This window comes from Nannospalax galili, unplaced genomic scaffold, assembly GCF_000622305.1.
Source record: "Nannospalax galili isolate Female #2095 unplaced genomic scaffold, S.galili_v1.0 scaffold17, whole genome shotgun sequence".
NCBI classification, from domain to species: Eukaryota; Metazoa; Chordata; class Mammalia; order Rodentia; family Spalacidae; genus Nannospalax; species Nannospalax galili.
Window position 1 is genome coordinate 6,806,598 of NW_008342276.1, and position 9,074 is coordinate 6,815,671.

Consider the following 9,074-nt stretch of genomic DNA (forward strand, 5'->3'; position numbering starts at 1 on the left):
GGGGGCAGCCTGGCTCAAAACATACAAAAAAACAAACAAAAAATCTATTTGCTATATTATATAAAATAGTAAATTCATTTGAAAGAATTGCAATCTGCCAAGGGAGGTTTCCCTTTGAACAGCTTCTTATTGATATGTGTTAGGCTGTTTATATGAAATTACAAAACCCAACTGGCATTTTTTAAAGACATTTTTTAAATGTATCACTTCAGTGTGAACATCATTAAAACATATATTAACTTATACTTTAATGCACCATGATAAAAATGTAGTTAATGCTTAAAACTAATTCCTGAAGCTTTATTACATTTTGTTATTTTATCCTTCGGTGATCCTTTACATTCATTGTAACTGTGTGTGGAGAGATAATGTTATGATGAATGGTGGGACACCTTTGCCTAAATATCTGCTCAGGGAAGTCACATTGCTGATTGAAATTGGCACTGGTGGGAGTTTTTGCAATTCAGAAATAGGAGATTCTATAGATAGATTATGAGGCACTTGCTAGGAAAGTTCTCATTCCCATTTTAACACAGATATTTAGAACCAGCTCTACTGCAACAGGCCCCCCAGTCTCATATTATAAGTGTTTAAGTGTTTATGTGCATATAAAAATGTTCCTAATTATAAGGAGAAGGTTGAGCCAGGCCTTGTGGTACAGCCTGTAATTCCAGGCACTCGAGAGGCTGAGGCAGGAGTACAAGGCCTGCATGAGTGGCACAATAAGTGCTAGGCCAGCTGTGAAAATTACTGAGATTTTTTCTAAAGCTAAAAGGTAAAAATAGGGCTGATGATATAGCTCAGTACTAGAGCGCATGCCTAGCATGCATCAGCCAAGGATTAATCCTTAGTATGCAAAAGAAAATTCATGTATATAAATATGAGTAAATCTGGGGTTTCATTAGTGAAACTTTTCATCTTTAAATTGAAGATCCTAAGATCTGTGAAATGAAGAAAACAAACACGTTCTAGAGGACATATTTTTCCCTAAATACTGCATTCCACCTCAAATTTTTAAAAATGGGTTGTTCTTAAATCACCAATTCGAAGATTTCTTACTATTAAATTCCATAGATATAGCATTTTAAATATTTCAAAGTGCCCATATTTAAAGTATTTTTCTTCACTATAATACTGTGAGCAAGATTGTCAATTTAATTAAGCTACAAAGACATCCCCAGTGTATACTTTCTTCAACTTCTTTTAAAATGTCTTTCTTTACTTTTATTACATATTTGTGAGTGTTCTCCCTCTGTGTATGTAAGTGCACTAGGTTTGTGCCATGCCATGGAGAACAGAAAAGAATGCCCCCCACTCCAGCACTGGGCCTGGAGTAATGAATAATTGTTAGCAGCCATGTGGGTGCTTGGTCCACTATATAAGCAGATGGTGCTTTTAACTGCTGGCAAATCCTGTAGCCCCTGAAATGATTTATTTTATTCTATATAAACTACTATGCTTTGGACCCAGTTGGTATTTCCATCTTTTTATTCAGTTGCTACAAAAATTCTGATATTTCTGTAAAAAACTTGTATAGGATGCTTGTCACAGATACCTAGTCATTTGTATTTCAAGAATTTACTTACAGAAATTCTGCTTTAAAAAAGTAAAATCTGAATCTGGGTGTGGTGGCACACACCTTTAATCCCAGCACTCAGGAAGCAGAGGCAGGTAGATCTCTATGAGTCTGTGGCCAGTCTGGTCTACACAGCGAGTTCCAGACCAGCTGAGGACACAAGGAGACCCTGACTCAATGAGAAAAAATTAAATCTGGTGGGTGAGGAGATGGCATTGTGGATAAAACACTTGCACATAAGCTTGAGGACTAAAGTTTGGATCCCTAGAACACAGGTCAAATCCTGATGCACATGGGGGGCACCCTTGTCATCTCTGCATTGGGAGCCAGAGACAGAGGATCCTCAGAGCAGTCTGACTAGCTAGACCAGGTAAACGGGAGTGCGTGGGTTCAGTGAGAAATTCTGCCTCAGTAAATAAAGTAGAGAATAAGAAAGACACCCATTATCAACTCTGATTTCCACATATACGCACATACACATTTACATGGACACTCACCATGCACTTGTACACATGCACACACCACAGACACATATACATGCGAATAAAAATAAATCAGTTGATGGAAGTAGAAAGGCAGAATTTTTTAGAGTGAAAAGGAAAAGAAATGGGAAAAGTCCTAGACCATTATCAACATCTCTATCTCTAGATAAGAAACTGGAGCAAAAAACAATTAACGTCCTGGATGACAAATCTTGATTGCCCGATTGACTTGATTTGGCATCACCACAGAGGTTGACTACTGGGAATGTTTTTGAGGATATTTCCAAGAAGTTCCTATAGGAGAGAAGATCCACCCTGGCTGTTAGCTGTACCATTCCAGGAACTGGAGTCCCAGACTGAATAAAAGGAAAAAACAAAAAAAAAAAAACGAGTGCTGACAATTGCTAGTCTCTGCTTCGTAATCTCCTGAGAGGTGAAGCATGACCATGCAGCATTCCACCACCATAGGCAGTAGCTGGTCCCACTGCACTGCCTTCATGGACTCCATGATGAACCGTGCCCCTAAACTGTGAGCCAAAATAAACCCTTGCCCTATTAAGTTGCTTCTTCTCTGGTATTTTGTTACAGAAGCAAAAGAAATAGCTAATGCACACCCTTCACTCATTATTCAATAAATGTTCTATCACCGTTCGTTTGCTATTTAGCACTGAGCTCAATGTACTAGAGCTACAGTGTTTAAGACAGCAAAACATCTCTGCATGGCTAAGATTATTTAAAGAGAAAGACTACTGAAGATCAAGATGAAGTTGAAAACATAAGAATAATTAAGAGCATCATTGTCTTAGGTGGATGTTGAGGAAATACCAGCTCTGATGTGGGAAAAGGATGACACCATAAGATGACAAAAGGTGAGCACAGAACAAGGACATAAGGGCAAGTGAAGCCAAACCAACAGTTCATGTGAGCCACAGTTTGCTTTTGCTCATTCTTCTGGAAAAGCTCAGGTTGTGTGATACAGTGGTAAACTTTTGTGTCAGAAACCTGAGAGATACTTGGTGCTCCTGAAGCAGACCCTCTGCATGTGGTCTTTCAGGTCAAACATGGTCCAATGCCAGGCAGCTCCATTTACCTGAACACAAACAATGGCATGATTATTGTGCCATGTGTCTGCTCTGCTCCAAGATGTTCAAAACACAGTGCCTCCAGCATGGGGAGATTATCTCTCTTTGCATAGACATGTTCTTCTCTGGGCAAATTTTTAAGCCTTGCCATTTGATATAAAGAATGAGCCAAATCGGGATCCTGAAGATGACTCTAGTTCTAATATTCTGTTGAACTGGGTATCCAGTAGATTTTAAAGTTTGAGAAGTTGGAAGTATAAAGCAAACCCCACTCTTCAAGCCTCTACTCAGTCCCCAAGCTTTTCCTCTCATAATCACTGCCATTTCTAGAACTTCTAAAGGGTAAGGACTCCCTGGATCAGGCAAGAGCAAAGAAAAGACTGCTAGGGTCAGTCAGAATGAGAAGCCATAATACAAAGGGATGCAACCAGAACTCAGAGTAGAACTCTGCTCAGGGTGGAACTGCAGCACAGTGAAAGTTATGTGAGGAAGGGCGCAGCTGACCCAGAACAGTAAGGATATTACAGGGGCCAGCCATGTTTCCAGGTATGCAGAATCATAAGCAGAGGGGTTAGGCTAGCAAAAACAATGTGCTTCTTAGGGAATGGCCCCTATATTTGACGAAGGGGCCAAGAACATTCACTGGAGGAAAGACAGCATGTTCAGCAAATGGTGCTGGCAAAACTGGATCTCCACCTGTAGAAGAATGAAACTAAACCCCTATCTTTCACCATGCACAAAAGTCAATTTGCTATGGACCAAAGACCTCAATGTAAAGCCTGAAACTCTGAAACTGTGAGAAGAAAACATTGGGAAAAACCTACAAGATATAGGTATTGGAAAGGATTTTCAAAACCAGACATCAAAAGCACAGGAAACAAGGGCAAGAATTGACAAATGGGAACTCATTCAACTTAAAAGCTTCTGTACATCAAAGGACGTAACCAAGGAAGTGAACAGAAAACCCACAGAATGCGAGAAAATCTTCACCAGCAACACATCCGACAGAGGTTTAATATCCAGAACATATAACGAACTCAAAAAATAGACAATCAAGACAAGAAGTAACCCAATTAAAAGGTAGGCTAAGGAGTTGAACAGAGTTGTCAAAAGAGGAACTAAAGATGGCTATGAAGCATCTTAAAAGATGTTCAACATTACTAATAATTAGGGAAATGCAAATTAAAACCACTTTAAGATTTCACCTTACCCCAGTCAGACTGTCTAAGATCAAGAAAACAAATGATACCAAATGTTGGAAAGGATGTGGGGAAAGGGGAACACTCATCCACTGCTGGTGGGGCTGCAAACTTGTTCAACCCCTATGGAAAGCAGTGTGGAGAACTCTTAAAAACTACAAACGAACCTACCATTTGACCCAGTTATACCACCCCTTGGCATATACCCAAAGAACTCATCCTATTGCAGAGACACTTGTGCATCCATGTTTGTTGCTGCTCTTTTCACAATAGCTAAGAGATGGAAGCAACCTAAGTGTCCCTCAGCTGACAAGTGGATAATGAAAATGTGGTTCATTTATATGATGGAGTTTTATTCAGCAGTAAAGAAAGATGAAATCATGAAATTTGCAGGTAAGTGGAAGGAACTAGAAACTGTTACACTAAGTGAAGTACACAGACTCAGAAAAAAATCAACATATGTTCTCCTTCATATGTGGATCCTAGAACCAAACCCTGATAAGTGAGTGTGTATCCAGACATAACTACAGAAACCAGGATAATGGAAAGGAAACAGGGAGGTAAAGGAAAGGAAAGAACCTGAAAGAGATGAGCAGTAGGAAACAGGCCTTAATAAGGGAGGTAGGGATAAAAATTGGGTTAGTTTAAAGGAGGGGGGAGGGAAGGGTATACAAGGAACCTAGGGGATAAAGGGAAAGAAGGAGCTCAAGAGAGGTAGGACCATAGGAGATGGGTATTAGTAAGGGAGAAAGGAGGGAAATGGGAGGACCTTAAATGGGAAAACCATGATGGAGGGGTGAGACAATGAGAGACATAAATAATGCCTAGCTAGTTTTATAAACCAGAGAGAACCATATTACTTCTACAACCTACTGACAAATTATATATAGCAGATCAAGAAATGTATGTGTAAGCAAGGTTTATCTGAGAACGATTGGTCTTTGCCCAAGATTTATCTACATGACACAAAGTAATTCAAAGTACCAGACTGGTGGAACTAACCTTCTTGGATGTTTAACAGACATACTTTAAGATCTATAATAATTTGGTCAGAGGGACATAAAGGACAGCTTTTGCTATTTGCCCTCCTAGGTTGACTAGTTCCAGGTGACTATGAGAATCTCTCAAAATGTCCTATAATGGTGTTGGGTCACCTGTCCTTTTAATCAAGGAGACTGAGGAGACCCCGCCAGATGGACTTGAACCAGTGTCCAGTCTACAAAGAGGAGGGTCAACAGAGAGGAATCATTTCCTCCATGTTTCCAAGCGAAGCCAACCATGGTTGAGCAAAAACTTTGACTTATCTTCACATAGGCAGAACTGGTAAAAGAAAGGAGCCAGGGGCTCCTCCCAAGCTCATGTCACCCATGAGGAACAGATCCTCAAATGACCTTAAGAGTAAAAATAAATTGATTTAACTGGGTCAACTCTATGGACTTAAACACCCAAAAGAAAAGTATAACCAAAGATTAAAGGGGCCAATATAAATTTTAAGTCTGTATACATAGCTAAAGGCTACATAACAAGTAACAATTCCAGATAGGAGATATCTTCTTTTGAGTTGTTGGCCAGGGTGTCCAAAGGGATCCCCAGAGAGTAACCCAGGATAGAACTGGGAAAATGAAGCAAACCTCAATTTTATGTAAAAGAATATTGACAACTGATTGCTGCTAGATGAGGAACAGCTGACCTTCCTAAAACAAAGACCTCTAGATAGGCTGACTAGATTCAACAGATGGACAAGTATTGGGGAATGGCTGGGGTTGCCAACAACACAGCAGACAGTAGCAGGGATATCAGAGTATAAGGGCTCTAGTGGGGGGAGGGAGGCTATGGGAGGGTGCCATCTGTGAAGTGGGTGTATAGCTGAATAAGATGGTTTGGAATGTTGTGTGTGATATATACACACACACACACATCAACAAATTTTTTAAATGTATTGTAGTTGAGGAAGCATGGAAATTTACATCATGTTAATTAGTGGAGTTGATAAACATAACCATTGAAATCCACCCGATGACTTCATAGACATACACTTGGAAATAAGGATCCCAGTGCAACTGATTATGACTGGTAAAAATCAGATACATACAGATTAGAGATGCATGTGCCAACATCTCTGTTAGTAGCACAATGAGCCTTTCTGCAAGGAACAACATATTCTAAAATGAAATGGAGATCTTTCATAACGGTTAAAAACTCATTCAATTTTATGTCTTAGAGGGCTTATACTGAGTTCAATATTGTATAACTGTATTAATTCAACTGTGAACCTAGAAACTTGCACCCACTTGTGAAAGAGGTGTACTCTTGCTCTGGAGCGTGTTACTGAATATGTTAAAGCTATAGTGAAATGCTTCTTATAATCATGTAGTTATTAAAAATTTAAAAAAATGATAAAAATAATAATTCTTCAAAGCATAAAAGTTTTCTCCTCAATAATTAGTAGATGTGAAAAACATTACCATTGAAATCTACCTGACAACTTTATATCCATGCTCAGATGCCAAGGAGCTCAGAGAGTAATTGACCGTGACTAGTAATAATCAGATATATAGAGATTAAAATGCATGTGCAAACATCTTAATGTCAATTGCATTAAAATGAATTTTTCTGTAAGAAACTATATATTTTAATAATGAAATGAAAATCTTTTTTAAAGGGTAAAACCTCATTTAATTTTATGTCTTATAGGGTTTATACTGAGTACAATATTGTATAACTGTATTAATTCAACTTTAAAATTCAACTGTAAGCCTAAAAATGTACAGCCAATTTTGTAAGAGATGCAGCCTAGCTCAGAAAATTGTTATTGAATATGTCAATACTGTTGTAATGAAATGTTTCTTCTAAGTATGTGGTTATTAAATAAATAATTTTTAAAAAAGAAATAGGGAATATTCTAAACTAGGTTTGAAAATCTATGTGAAAATGTCTTTTCAAGTAAAAATAATAATTCACCATTGTAAAATGCAAAAAAAAAAGCACACCCAGAAAAGGTGGTCCCCAAGACAGAAGCACTAGTGAGTCCTGGTGTTTGAAAACTATTAAGGGCTATATCTCAATTGGTAGAGTCTTGCCCAACATGAATGGAGCTCTGGGTTCAGATCCCCAGCACAATGCAAACCTGCGCAGTGGAACATAATTGTAATCCAAGTATTCAGTTGGTAGAGGCACAGAAGTCCAAGACATCCTTTGCTACACAGTGAGTTCAAGGCCAGCCTGGGCTACATGGAAGCATGTCTTATAAAACAAAATTTAAAAAGTTCTCAGAGACAGTGGAGAAAGTTCCAATTCTGAACAATAGGATGAAATCAAATAATTCATGACATCTCCAGGAGAGTTATATCATAGCAGATACAAAAATCTAACACAGCTCAACTGATTCCTTAAAATTCTTTCCTAAAAATCTTGAACATACATCTATGTTATTTTTCTGGGGCCCCTCTCATTGTTCCCCAAACTATCACTGATCATGTATGCAGACATCCATACACACAAGCACACATACACATGTACATGTATGTATGTAGACTGTGAACCATATGTATAATTTGTATCTTACAATAGACTGTGTAAGATTCATAGGTTAGATTTTGAGAGAAATAAGATCTTATTTTATTTCTTGACTATAAATATAGTATTTCAGGGCTGGTAAGATGACTCAATGCTTAAGAACACATACTGCTCTTCCAGAGGATCTGAGTTCAGTTCTTTGCACCTATGTCAGGTAGCTTACAAGTGCCTGTAATTCCAGCTCCAAGGAATCTGATTCCCTCTCTGGCCTCTGCAGGTACCCACACATATGTAGCATTCACTCACATAAATAAAAATATTAATAAACATAAATCTTTAAATTTTTAAAAAGTATTTCCTGTGTAGTTACAACCTTCTTATAGTTTTCATATTTAATATTTGAGATTTATTGTAACACTAGAGTGTATGAATTTATAATAATAAAACAAAAAAATCCACTAAAAACTGAGTCCCTAAGTAATTACTACAGCCTTGGTAAAAAACGACTACTCCCCTGGCTTATGTAGTTTTGGACAGTCTACCAAAATGTTGAAAGAAGGAAAATTGGTCTATTTGTTTTAGACGAAAGAGTCAATTCATATGACAGACCCTGTACCAAACAGAACAGCCAACATGAAGAGCCCTTTGTGCAAACTCACTTTCGTCTCTTCAGAGATAAAGAAAAGAAGGAAACCAGAGAGTTTATTTTAAGGATCCTATCCTGTCTTCCATCACAACATAAACAGCCATCCCCTCTTCTAGCCAGACAAGGAGATTTTCCATGGCCTCACACAGACCTGAATGCAAGCCACACTAAATAACTACTGCTGGCAGAAGATAAGGAGGAAAGAAAGTGCCCACATAAGTTTGTTTATTTTATCTGGGACTACAACTGTCAGGGGAGACTGTATATGCTATATGCTTTATTCTAGACAGGCTGTCAGTTTCAAAGAGAGGTCGTGAAGTGCCTGGAACCTTCTCTCTGTCCTTAAGCCAAGCCTGGCCATGTTAAGCTGTACTTCTTTCTCCCTGTGTCTGTGAAATGAAACACACACCCATATGTTGCAAGCTTGCTGGAAGGTAGGTGTTGCGAGGAAGGCCATTGTTTCTCAAGAGGGTCAAGAAGTACCACAGAAGAAAACTAAGAGCACAGTAGACAAGACCTGGAGTTTGTGCTGACCCTTGGCCCACGGTATTCCTGGCTCTGTCGCATTTCTCA